Source organism: Lycium ferocissimum, chromosome 11 (assembly GCF_029784015.1).
Source record: "Lycium ferocissimum isolate CSIRO_LF1 chromosome 11, AGI_CSIRO_Lferr_CH_V1, whole genome shotgun sequence".
NCBI classification, from domain to species: domain Eukaryota; kingdom Viridiplantae; phylum Streptophyta; class Magnoliopsida; order Solanales; family Solanaceae; genus Lycium; species Lycium ferocissimum.
In genome coordinates, this window is record NC_081352.1 from 14,125,687 (window position 1) to 14,138,882 (window position 13,196).

Sequence of the window (13,196 nt, forward strand, 5' to 3'; positions counted from 1 at the left end):
ATCTTTCCAACTATATAAGTACCGGGCCTATCAGATATTAGAGCAGGGAGATATGATCATCAAAATAGGCCTAATAGTAAGGCGCTTAAGATTCGATAGAATCGGCTAAGTTTTTGATACTTCTGCCTTCTAGCCCAATTTCTTGAAAATTCGTTGAGAATTTGAGAAAACTTAAACCATGAAAGTTGTATCCCTTTGAAATAGATTTCTAAAGGTATACTTGGCAGCCCGAACATAGCTCTTTGCTAGGAGTTATGCTCATTTTACTAAGCTCTATCGATGAGCAGAAAAACGTGAAATTTTGACTAAGTGTAAAATGGACAGGGGAGCTCGCTGAACTCACCCCAAAGTGAGGCAAGGGCTCGCCTTAGACCGCGCTCGGCGAGCCTGGGGGTCCAAAATGCCCTATGCTATAAATTCAACAATTAGCTTGAAATTTAATTTGTCAGACATTCCAACTTCGTTCTAAAGCCCTAAGCAACTGTTTTCCTCCTCTCCTCATCCTCACACGTCAAGGTGATATTGCTCTAGTGATTCCTAAGTTATTCCAACATTAATTCATGATTAGTATAATGATTCTTCATCCAAAATATAGGATTTCCAAGGTAAAACCTTCTCAAGCGATTCAAAGCTAGGGTTTTGGTGTTCTTCGTCAGAGAAGCCATGTAGTTAGTTGGATTGGAGCGATTACAGGTATGTGAGGCTAACTCTCTACATTTGAAAATGTTGATGTGACAACCCAACTTTACTGAGTCATGCGGGCACCTACCTTTTCAACCTCGGTAGGCGAACCCTTAACTCAACATTCACAATTTATAAAAAATTGCGAACGAAAGAAAAATAACGTAAGTCTCACATATATAATATAATGTTGGAAATTATCTGGTGCTTCTTTGGTGGATAATGGCAATTGGTGATAAAAGAGTCAGTGTGGCAAGTGTTACTGGTTTTTGCAAAATCGGTATTTACACAAATGCAGTACTGAGGTTAATCAGGGGTATTTTTGGAAAGTTTGTGCAAATAAGACTGATATTGGTTGCTAGTTTCTGTGATGACATCAGATCTGTTGGTAGTGAGGTCATTAGAAACAATTTGATTGGAGTACATATTTGGTAGATGAAAACTATGGGTGATGTGTAGGGAATCAGGCTCTATGCTCAAGCTTGGTTGCTTGTGGCTGCTGGTGTGATTAAGAGGAAGAATTGGTTGGTTGTGGTTGCTAATATGGGGAAGAGGAGGTCTATCTATCATCATGTTCAAATCCTAATGGAGGATAATATGGTGGTAGTTTTAACTAACTCTGTGTTCTTTTTTGCAAGTTACTGTACAAGGAGGCACAAAAACATCAGATATGGTGAATGGAAAACTGCTTGTATCACTGATCCTATTCTTGGAAATTATGTGATTCAAGCTTTTTTAAAAATACATCACATAGAATAGCCTATTGATCCTGTATACATAGGACATGATATGGGAAATGTTGGTTCTTCATGGAAGTTGGAAACTAAGGATGCAAGGACACCATTTTCTTGTTGTCATCATGCTCAAATCTCACAAAAGAAGAGTATGGTAGGGACTAATATTGGTAACATGGTGTGCTTTGGTGCAGGTACTAGCATGATGAGTAACACTGCAAGAAATTACACAAGTGCCAGATTATTAGTTGCTGGTGTTACTGCTGGTACTACTACAGTTTGTAGGTTGTGGATATGCTACAATATACTTTATGTATATTGCAGTATATCATCGGTATACTGTAGGCTTGGACCAGTAGCTTTCACACTGATGGTTTTGTAAGGGCAACAATATTACACACATGAATTTTTATAGGATTTTTGAGACTGATATACAACCAATATATTAATGATTTACATGATACATTTGGTGGTGTAATTGGTAAACTTTGCAAATTTGTAGAATTGTATAAGGCCGTACATGATCTACTTATTGAATCTTCCTCAGTGGTGGTATTAGTACTTTATGGTACTCATTCCACTGAGGGGGAGACAGTAATTGGAATGAGTATTGGGTCTATGCGAGGGACATTTTCACAAGGCATTGGAGCAGTTCACACAAGCAAGGAATGGACAGCTAATTCAAGGTTATACTTGCCTGGGCTTGATCACATTGGGGCAGCTCACTTCTGCCATGGATTTTCCGGAGCAATTCTAGTTGCTTTATTATTTAGATTATTTCATTGGTTAGTTATTTGTAATATCAACTTAGGATATCATAAAAATTCTAAGTTGATCATTAGCCTAATTCTTTCATTTCATATTAGCCTTTGGCTACATTTGTATAGACGTTGAAATTTGTTTTGGAGAAAATTTATAAAATCAGCCTTAGGCTTATAGCCTATTAAATTTATAAAATCAACCCTAGGCTCATAGCCTAGTAGACTTTATTAAAAAAAAAAATATAACTAAGTGCGGAAGTAAAACAAATTCCACTCCAAAGATCTGGTCTGGTCATACAAGAGCATCTAAACTAATTAGTACACGTCTGAATAATAATACATAATAGTCTCAAAATCATGTCTCAGAATGGAAAACAAGACATACTAATAGGAAGAGTCTTCAGGCAGCGAACGACCTCATGCTCACCCTAAAGAGACTCGAATCAACAGTCCTCGAATATCAGCCACGAGGGGTAGAAGTAGATCTATCCTGACACTCTGCATTCATAAAAGAATGCAACAAGTGTAGGTCAGTACAAACAACAAGTACTGGGTAGGTATCATAGGTTGTCCTCAGTTAGCTAACATATATACAGAAAGTAAATGAAAGATAGGTATGCTCACAATCAAGTACAAGTATAATACAATCTTATCAACACCTAACAAGTCCTCAAGTATTAATAATTCAGATCAGTATTCAAACCATCAGCTACCAACAAGGTTCCATAACCGATCAAGTCTATAATGAGTATCAAAACTCGAGTGTTCCCAGTCTCATCATATCTGATCAAGCTTATTGTTAAAGTATCTAAACTCGAGTGTTTCAAGTACTCATCAAAACCAAGAAATATTCAACCAAATATTCGATCAAGTATCCACAACACAATAACAATCCAATCACAATGATGACAAATAGTGCAATGCAATGCATGATATGGATGACATGAATGCAATGGCCATATAGCAATACCATGTACACATGCCTCGAGCAAAACATCACGTCTCGACGGTCATGACCCAGGGAAGAGCCGCAAAGTCCATGTACCATGTTGCTCCATAGCACACAGCCTAGAAATAACCTTTCCACCTTTCACGCCTGCCGACCATCCCGTATCACACAGCCTAGAATGGTCACGCAATCAATATAATACCTCCCAAGGTTTTCCAAGAAATAACATAGGCCACATCGTCACCCCCGGTCAAATGTGCCCTATATATATATATAAGATGAATGTTCAATGTATGATTTAAGTATGAAGATGACAACGACAAGATCTTATATCAACCTCATATCAATTAGAAACATGCCCCACTTAGACACCTCATAATATCAATCTCATATCAACTATCAACGTGTCCCACATGGACACCTCATAATATTAATCTCATCTCAATTTTACTCTCTCCGACAAAGACCTAGGAGGATACACTCTCTCACTTATCATCATCAGTACCATAACCATGCAATATCAATGTATCATGGAAATGAGTATGAATATGATGCAATGTAATATCGACAACCAATTCAATCCCAAACAGTACCACACATGACACACAAGTAAAGTCAATAATAAGGCTACATAATAAGCCACAATGGAATCACAATTCTCATCTCAATATCAATCAAGTAAAGTACCGCAATATCATAGCAATGATATTTCACTAATCACCAATATCCGATGTCTCAATGTGGCAACGAGCCAATAAGTAAATAGAACAAGATAAATCAACAACGCAATGTGGTGGCTAGCCCCCAAATCACACCACAAGGCCCAAACTAAGACAATATCTAACCCGACTTCATACCCGAAGATCCACATATTTTCTCCAACACAGTTACTAACTATACATATGCTTCGCTAACCGAAGTCTAACCAAAAGGTAAGCCATAACCTACCTGGAAGGCCGAACAACAAACTCAAAGTGTCAATCGTGCGCCTTTCCCTTTTGATGCACCTCAAAATAATGAAAGTCTAGCCATATCTGAATATGGAATTAGAATCAAGAAGAAACATCTTTCAATCCTTACTTTTATTTAAGACCCAAATCCCAACCTATGGAATGGGTTTTATGAACTAGAAAGATGAAATTAGGAATCTATATGTCTCAACATGAAATTAATTGTTACACTCCGTATTTTGGACCCTCGGGTAAGTCAAGGCGAGTGACACAAGTCGCGTATGGAAAATTGTAGAGTTGGAATAATAAGAAAGGCCAGGGGTAAAAAGGTAAATTTGCAAAACGACTCATGGAAATACGGAGAAAGGCTAGGGGCAAATTTGGAACCAAGGGAAATATTTTTCATGAAAATGAAGAGAATTGCTAGAATTTTCAAGAAAGGGGGCCACTTGGCCGTGGCCCCCACTTGCAAAACATGGCCAAATTAAAACAAGCCAAACAAGGGACAATATGGTTGAATATCATTGGAAGGGGACCTAGTATATATACATGTGGAAAGATGAATTATTCATCTTTTTCCCTAGAATTTTCAAGAAACAAGAACAAGAGAAAGAAGGAGAAAAATACCAAAGGCCATTCGGCCAAGGAGAAATACTCCAAGGAAATTTACAAAAATTTTCCAAAAATCATTTCCCACCTATTAAAGTGGTCCCTAGCAAGTTGGAGTGTTCATTGGAGCAAGAAACTACATGTTCTTGTGAGTTGCAAGCTTTATTCAAGAAGGAAGATTAGGAGAAAAGGTAAGAATGTATCATCCTTTATATGTTTTGGAAGTTTGTGTATGATATGGTGTATGAAAATGGATGAAATTCATGTAGAACAAGAATATAGGTGGTGGTAGTGCATGTATATGTGGGTGTAGGAATCATGTGTTAATTATTTTGTTTAGTATCTAGTTGTTATTGTTACAAATGTTATGTTGATAATGGAAGTTGAATGATTTTTTGAGAGGTTGTAGTTGTGGTGGAAGCCGTGTGTGTGCATGGTGTATATAGCCGTGTATGTGTGTGTGTTGAGTTGTATTGTGTTGTGTTGTGTGATGGTTGTTGTTGTAATGTATGGAAAATATAGAAATTCATGGAGAGTATGCTTAAGGGGTGGTTGGCCGAATGGTATAGATTGTGGTTGGTGTGGTGAATTGATTTTATTAGAATGGAAATTGTTGTTATGGTAGGTTCTATGATGTTAGAATAAAGATTTAATGGTTTGGAGGAATGAAAATTGGATTGTTGTGCTTGAATTTAAAAGAAGGAAAAAAATGTTGTTGTTGTTTCATAAATTGGAAGATGTGGGTAAGTAGTATGTTGATGGTATTGTTGGAATATTATGTGGATTATATTGTATTGAATTATATTGAATTGTATGGAATCGAATTGAATTGCATTGAAAAGAATCGAATTGACTTGAATTGAATATGGAAATTGTTAGTATGGTTGTTGATATTGTGTTGTTAGTTTGGCCGGGTTGAATTCCCGGTTGTTGTTGATTGATATGGGCCAAGTTGAACTTGGTGGAGTGGAGTATTTATAGGGAGGTGCTGCCGAAATTTCGGTAGCCAAGTATTATTTCAAGAATTCAATTCTAAAGGCACTAATCATGTTTGGTAAACATGACCAATTTGTAGATTTTGGCGAACTTGGAGCTTGAGTTTGGAGACGTGAACAAAACGTAAAAGGTATGTGAAGCCTACCTCTCCTTCATTTGGCATGTCCTAGTTAGTATGGGTCAAAATCCGACCCTCGGGAAAAGTCCTACCCCTCGGAAACGACACCTAAATTTATTCACTATTCATTCAGTAGAATTGAACCCAAAACTTGTACTTTAAGGAAAAGAAATGTTCAAACGTCCGAAACCTTTGGAAATGAAATTGAAATGTCTTGAAACCTTCGTGGATGACCCAATGGGACATAATGACCGTGTTTTCATGTTTGTCACTCGAGTCTCGATATACGTGCATACCGGATTCCCATCACTTGTTTTATTGAAACTTTATAATCTTATTTTAAGTTTTCTTGTGGTGTTGCTATTCATTGCTAGTCTCGTCTTATAATGTTTGTTCTTTCAAGGTGAGACGAAGCGACCGTGGTTATTCCATAAGGTAATCGGGGGCTACCGACCTTACGTCACCCCGATAGACACATGACTTTCTTTGGGTTCTTATGCATGCGTATATGACATGTCTATGACATGTATATGATATGTATATGAAAATGGGGAATTTTGGGGAATGGATACATGTTGCGCTATAGACGCATTGCCACCGGTCACCGGCGTAATTCCATCCCGGACGCGGGATGCCCGGACGCGGGACACATGTGGAAGCCGACGTATTTCGGCGACATGACTTGTTATTTTCACATGTATATGATACGAAATGTTTTGAACAAAAGTATGTATAAGAAAGCATGACATCCGCCCGAAAGGCACTTACAGGCGTGATTATCCTTTTATACCGTCATATGATCTCTGGTCTCACATGTTGTTATTGCTCATATGTTACATGTTTCATTGTATTATTTCCATGGCTTACATACTCGGTACAACGCTTCGTAAATGACCCCTTTTCTTCGGGGTGCGTCTCATGCCACGCAGTCGACAGTTGACGGCTCGACTCTAGGAGCTTTTCCGGTACATCGAAAGGCGCTCCGGTTGTTCCGAGCTACTATTCGGGTACTAATCTTATGTATATATTTGAACTCGGAAAGTCGGCCACTTGTAATTACATGTATTTTGTTTGAGGCTCGTGAGACGATATGTACACAAATGCTTTACGCCTAGTTGTCTTTGTCGCCGTGTGATACGTCGGTCACGCTTGAATATTACTACCGTTACATGTATGCTATTATCGGCGATGTTATGAAAAAAAAATGCCAGTGTTTATACGGCCCACTTAGTAACAAGAACAAGACATATGACAGGGGGTGCCCGGTACAAGTACCGGGTACTCGTCGCGGCCCCTAGTTGGGTCGTGACATTAATATTCTAGGTGATCGATTCCCATCAATTATAAGCAAGAAGAACTAACAAACCACTTAAATTCGGATTCTAAGCAAAACCCCCAAATTTGATATAAACCCTAACTTTAATTCTCACAAATTGATCAATAATAATGAAGGAATCGTTTTTATATAGCTACTACTCATCAATTCCATACTTGATCGAGATTAATCCACCAACAAATCAAGGTTTTATAATTAACAAATTATTCAAGAAAGAACCCCAAAAACCCTCTCTAATTCATCAACAAGTAATGAGTGATTCAAGTCCATTAATCATTATCTCAACAACTTTCATGCTTAAGGAAGCTAAACTTACAATGATTCTCACTTTGGAAGACTAAAACCAATTTAGAGAAGAAACCATAAAAAAAAAACCATTGTATTCTTCAAGTTCTAAAGAATTCTAGCATTTAATGGAGGTTAGCTAGGGTAGATTATGAGAATTTAATGAAGTAAAAGGGTGGAATCACTCACCAATGAGAAGAATTTGCCAAGAAACCTTGAAAAGCTCTCAAAATACCCTTAGAACCGAGTATGGGGTTATGAGGCAATTAAGGGTTTTAACTTAAGACTTTATATAAATAACTCATTTAAAAACTTTTGTCACCCACGGCGCCGACGTTTTGCCGAAAGCGGACCGTTGCACAGACACACTGTCGCTGCATTTGCCGTAATGAAAATCGTATAACCCCTGACGGGCTCGCCCATGCTGCGGTATAGGCAAACTAGGCGAAATTTCACCCCCGAGAAATCAACCAAGTTTCACTATTTCCACCCCAAAATTTGACTATCAGCCGAGACCCTACAGATGCAAAATAAATATGAAAACATACGTAAAAATGTGCTACAAACATACTCGTGACCTCAGTATTCTCAATGGAGGTCTCGTTGATTAAATCAACTCCCAAAACCCCAAATTCAACTTTGAGTCAACTATTTTTTTTTTTGCTTTAAGCCAAATTTCATAAAACCCAACTTATTTCGCATCCGATGACCTCGAAAATTGTACCACCCATCCCCGCAGGTCAAATATATGCTGATATAGCTCGAGAAAGGGTCAACGGGTCAAACTAGCTGTAACGACCAAACGGGTCGTTACAATTGATGATTTTTCCTATGCCGCGTTCTTCTATGACTATTACGATTTGCCTCAGAAACATAGTTATGTCTTAGTTCCATGAATAGTTGCAGAGCTTTTATTCTCCAGATGATATAGTTGCATAATAAGTTCATGACTTTCATTTCGAACATTGTGAACTCAGTACGTAATCAATATAGATTTGTGTTTGATATCCCATGAGTCTCAATCATGAAAACCCAGAATTCTTATGAATAGTTAATATTCTAAATCCTATAAACAATCTGTGATTCTATGTCTCGTGATAGTAATGCTCAGTATCCATGTTTTAACAATAATATGAAGGTTTCTCAACTTATGATACTTCTTGAAAAAGGGTAGAAATATGATGACTCTATAGTTTATGAACTCATAACAGGATTCATGAAATTATATAGATTTTAAAAGACATAATTGTGTCAATTGACCAGCATGTCTAAATCTAAGAACGCCTACAATAACATGAAAAGTGATGTTTAAATATGCTTTTATGATACATTGCCTTCTAGGTCCATGAGTGTCGATTGACCTTTATGTGTATATGCAAGTAGCTATATAAATGATGTACATAGCAAGCATTATAGTGAATGATGCTACCCGCCATGTTATAAAGCATGGTGCATGACGATATGATACATAGCTTAGTAGTGGATGACGCTACCCACCATATTATGAACCATGGTGCATTGTTTGATATATAGCCTGGAAGTGGATGATGTTGCCTGCCATGTTATGAACCATGTTGCATTATGATACATAGCCTGGTAGTGGATGATGCTATCCACCATATTATGAACCATGGTGCATTGTTTGAGATATAGCTTTGGTAGTTGGTGATCTTTAAGCCAGCCATGTTATCGATTATCTATTGTTTGAAATACCTATTATCTTAGTTAAAATCGATTATGGACCCCAGTTTGGTTCATTACAAAGCAGAGGTGATTCGCCATTCAGAACAAGGAGTATTCGTATCTTTACTTACTTGTCTTTCCATCGATTCTTTATTTTAGTATTTACGTTCTTTCTTTCGCTTGCTTTACATACCAAAGATAAAATGTGTGACGTCCCTTTTTACCCGTAGCCTGGCATCTTGCGATGGCGGTAATCTTACGTCTAAGTAATGACTTAAAATAGGATATCTTGTATCAGTTGGCGAGCCACCTATGTTTTCGAGGCATTATCCCTTTCTCAGTCTTTATAGTGGTTCACTTAGTCAGGTATGCCGGGGCCTTGTCCCGACAGGCACTTAGCATTTTCAGTATTCTTTAGAGGCTTCATAGACTATAATTGCAGTCAGGCAGGTGTTTAGTAGGCTTTTGTGTTAACTTTTTTGGCTACTTATTTAGATTTCGGTCCTATTCAGTATTTCCACGTTTATGATATTTTAGCCAGACTTTTAGTAGATCAGCATGTGTTAGTGTTATTTCTGTATTTAGTATGTTTTGATATCACATATTGATTCAGCCAGCCAGTTGGCTCGCTCGATCACATATAGACACATACCAAGTGTCGTGTTATGCCCAGGTCATGGTTTAGGGTGTGACAAAGCTTGGTATTAAAGCCTAGGTTCAAGAGTCCTAGAGAGTCTATGAAGCCGTGTCCAGTGGGGTCACTCTTACGTGTGTGTGCGCGCCACACATGTAAACAGTTGACCACCAAGACATCTAAGATTGTCTCACTTCTTTCATACTCTAAATCGTGTAGTTATAGCTGTGCTTTCAGGAATCCTTCTAACTCGTGCAAATTACATATTTTTTGCCTCTTAAAAGAAAGTACACCAATCTACTTGACTTATTATGTTATCATGTATGCGATCGATGCTCGAGAAGAGAACACTTAGACCTAGGGAGCCACCTCAGTTCCTACACCCCCACGAGCCTACGAAAGTCCCGGTTACCTTGCTGCCCAGTGCTTTGGACATGGATGTCAGGGGAGCTATCCAGTTGCTCACCTAGATAATTTCTACTCAGGCTTAGTGGCGGTTGATATATTATTTTGTGCTACATATTCGGGACGAGTAGTTCGGGTCCGGGGAGTTCCTCAACGTAAAACCTCCAGAATTCCCGGGTTCAAAAAGGATGAGGATCCACAGAACTTCATTGATGATGTTCAAAAGATATTTCGAGTGATGCATGGACACACGAGAGGTATATATTTGTTGTATCATTTGAAGATGTTGCTAACACTGTATACACATATATGAGTCTTGGGAGATGCGGCTCGGTTGTGAAGGATTTAGCTTAATACGCATGCTCGTAGTCATTTTCTACCCATTGAGGTTCTAGAAGCTAAGGCCTTAGAGTTCAAGAGACTCAAATAGAATCAAATGAGTGAGAATGAGTATTACTTCAAGTTCGTTGCTCTGGCCAAGTATGCTCCGGAATTGGTGCGCGATGTGAGGGCAAAGGGGCATTTGTGTTGGCTCTCTACAATTATTGTCCTCGGATGCTAATATAGCCGCTTCCAATGACATGACCATTATCGAGATGGTTGCCTTTGTTCAAGGGCGCAGTGAGAAAGAAGAAGAGCGGCTACGAAGAACGAGGGACGGCCATTTAGCAAGAGGGTTAAGTCTGTAAGAAACTTCAATTATGAAGGATCTCAGGTAGGTGAAGGTAGATAGTTCTTTAACAAGAGGTCATCAGGACCCGCTCTTTCTACAACTAGTGCACTATCTGCGTTGAGGCCCTCTAGTATGATCCACCTAGATCGGAGAAGTTATGGAGTATTAGGCCCCCGACGTCGGGGTACGGTCGAGTCGCTATAACCGCTTATTTGTAATCAGTGTGGAAAGGGTCATCAGGGGGTTTGTCACTTTGGTAAGGTATGGGCATGAGTGTGGCCTTTCGGGTCACGTTTAGAGGAATTTCCCCTCAGCTAGGCATGACGTATCAATGGTGGGTGGTGGGACTCTTTGACCAAATGCCCAGGACAACAACACCATCGTGGGGGGGGGGGGGGGGGGGGGGGGTCACGATTCCAACCGGTGGTTGTAGTACGACGGGCACCCGGAGCTAACCTACCGAGCACCCCTTAACATACTTCTTATAATCATATCTAGGTGAGCCACATGACTAACTCATAATTACCACAAACTGAAGAGACACAAATTCCATCGAACATATGCACGTCTATATAAACATCATCAACTATGCCCATATGTACAAGTCGACAAGGCTGCCAAAAATAATATACAAAAATATGAACCGACAAGGTTATGAAGCATCTAACTATATACATCTGTCTATGAGCTTCTACAAGGAGTGCGTAACATCATAAAGACGGGACAGGACCCCGCCATGGCCAAGTATGTACACAAAAAAATAGTACCAACTTGGCGATTTGATGATTCCGAATCAAATGGAGAACTTCTATGCATTATTGATGAGTCTGGCCATATGTCCTTGTTTGGTCTCTTTGTCTTGCGCGGCATGAACGCAAAGACAAATAAAAAGGACGTCAGTACGAATAATGTAATGAGTACGTAAGGCCTGAATAATTGCATAATGAAAGAATGCTGGCTTGCATACTTAATATTTCTCTAAAGAAAAAATTATCATACATACATATATAATAATACCGTACCTAATATATAGGAGTCTGTCCCTAGTACCCGGCCATGAAGAAGGCTTTCCTGTTCCTGTGCCTAACAAGACTTGGTGTTATCCGTACCCAATCGCGATAATGGTGTGCACCCGGGCTACGTGTCATATTTCTCCACCGACTATCGGATGGAACTTGCGAAAATACATACATAATACGTAGGATCATGAATGAGTCCAAGGAAAACATTAGCCTACCCATCGAGTCTCACAAGTGCCCGTGGGGTGCTACTTCATTATGGAATCATCATTATCACTATATCTTCTCATTAGGGTCAACTATCATAAGATAAGATCAACAACGAAGAACAAGATTAATAATATCATAAGAGTATCAAGAACTATAAGCTTTAGCACTTCTAGGAATGGAGTCATCATGGAAGACATTATGAATATCATGTATAAATTCGCGACAATGGGATCATGCCTTAAGAAAGAAAGGGATTGCCTTAACATACCTTTACGTCTCCTCATTACTTAACATTCCCCTCCCAAGCTCACAAATCTACATTCAAGAGGATTCATACTTAGGTAAAGTCTTGAAAACACTCTTAAGTTCAAACTAGCGTAATTAACGAGCTAACGAAATTTGGGAAGCACTTCCCCTATTTTATTAACTTCCACTAATATCCAACACAACTCCCAAACAACAATAATAAAATCAACAATACCATAATCAAGGAATTATATTCAATTTAATCTCAAATTAATCCAAAATCCCCTTTCACATTCACCTCATAGTCATCAACTTCAATTCAACTCTCTATGACTTCTCTTCTATGATTCCTTCCTCTCTAAGACTTGCTAAAACTTTAAATCAACTCAATCATGTAAATAAGATGAAAAACATACCTTATGATAGAAGAACCTCACCTCACTCAACTCCTTACAAGAGCAAGTTCATCACATCCTTGAAGAGAAACAAGAACAATCATCTTCCATGGATTAACTTGAGGTTTTGACGTTTGATCTTCTCTCTTGATGGTATGGAAGGATTTGGAATATTGTGGAACCTTAAATAACTCTCAAGAACCCTCTAATAATGTGGGGAAATAAGTGTCGAAGGTGAATAAGAAAATTGGATCTTTTGGGACTTAAAAAGGTGTCAAGTTCACCCTCCAGCTCCAACTTGCGATAGAGATGCGGCTCAGCATATTGGATGTGCGGATGCATCTCCACTTCTCTCCTTAGGGAGGAGGTTGGGCAGTGAGTCCAGAAGATTTGGTGAGTTTTCAGCCAGTTTGTTGCACAGCAAACTCAGTTTGCAACAGCAAACTGGTCCACAAACTCTGATTTTCGGCGAAAAAGCGTTCTTTTTGATTCGTTTGACTTCCAATCCTTAT

At 38.8% G+C, this 13,196-nt stretch overlaps 1 protein-coding gene across 2 annotated transcripts in view; it reads right to left on the bottom strand.

Annotated features, from left to right (window-relative positions):
* Positions 1-2,637: 2,637 nt before the first annotated feature.
* The window catches only part of LOC132037422 (E3 ubiquitin-protein ligase At3g02290-like), a 65,161-nt gene continuing 54,602 nt past the window's right edge, over positions 2,638-13,196 (bottom strand). The window contains exon 3 of one of the 2 annotated variants that reach the window (XR_009409882.1): positions 2,638-2,674. The gene's annotated coding sequence lies outside the window, so the exon portion shown is untranslated. The remainder of the gene's footprint in view (positions 2,675-13,196) is intronic. The other variant, XR_009409880.1, reaches the window with a different exon arrangement.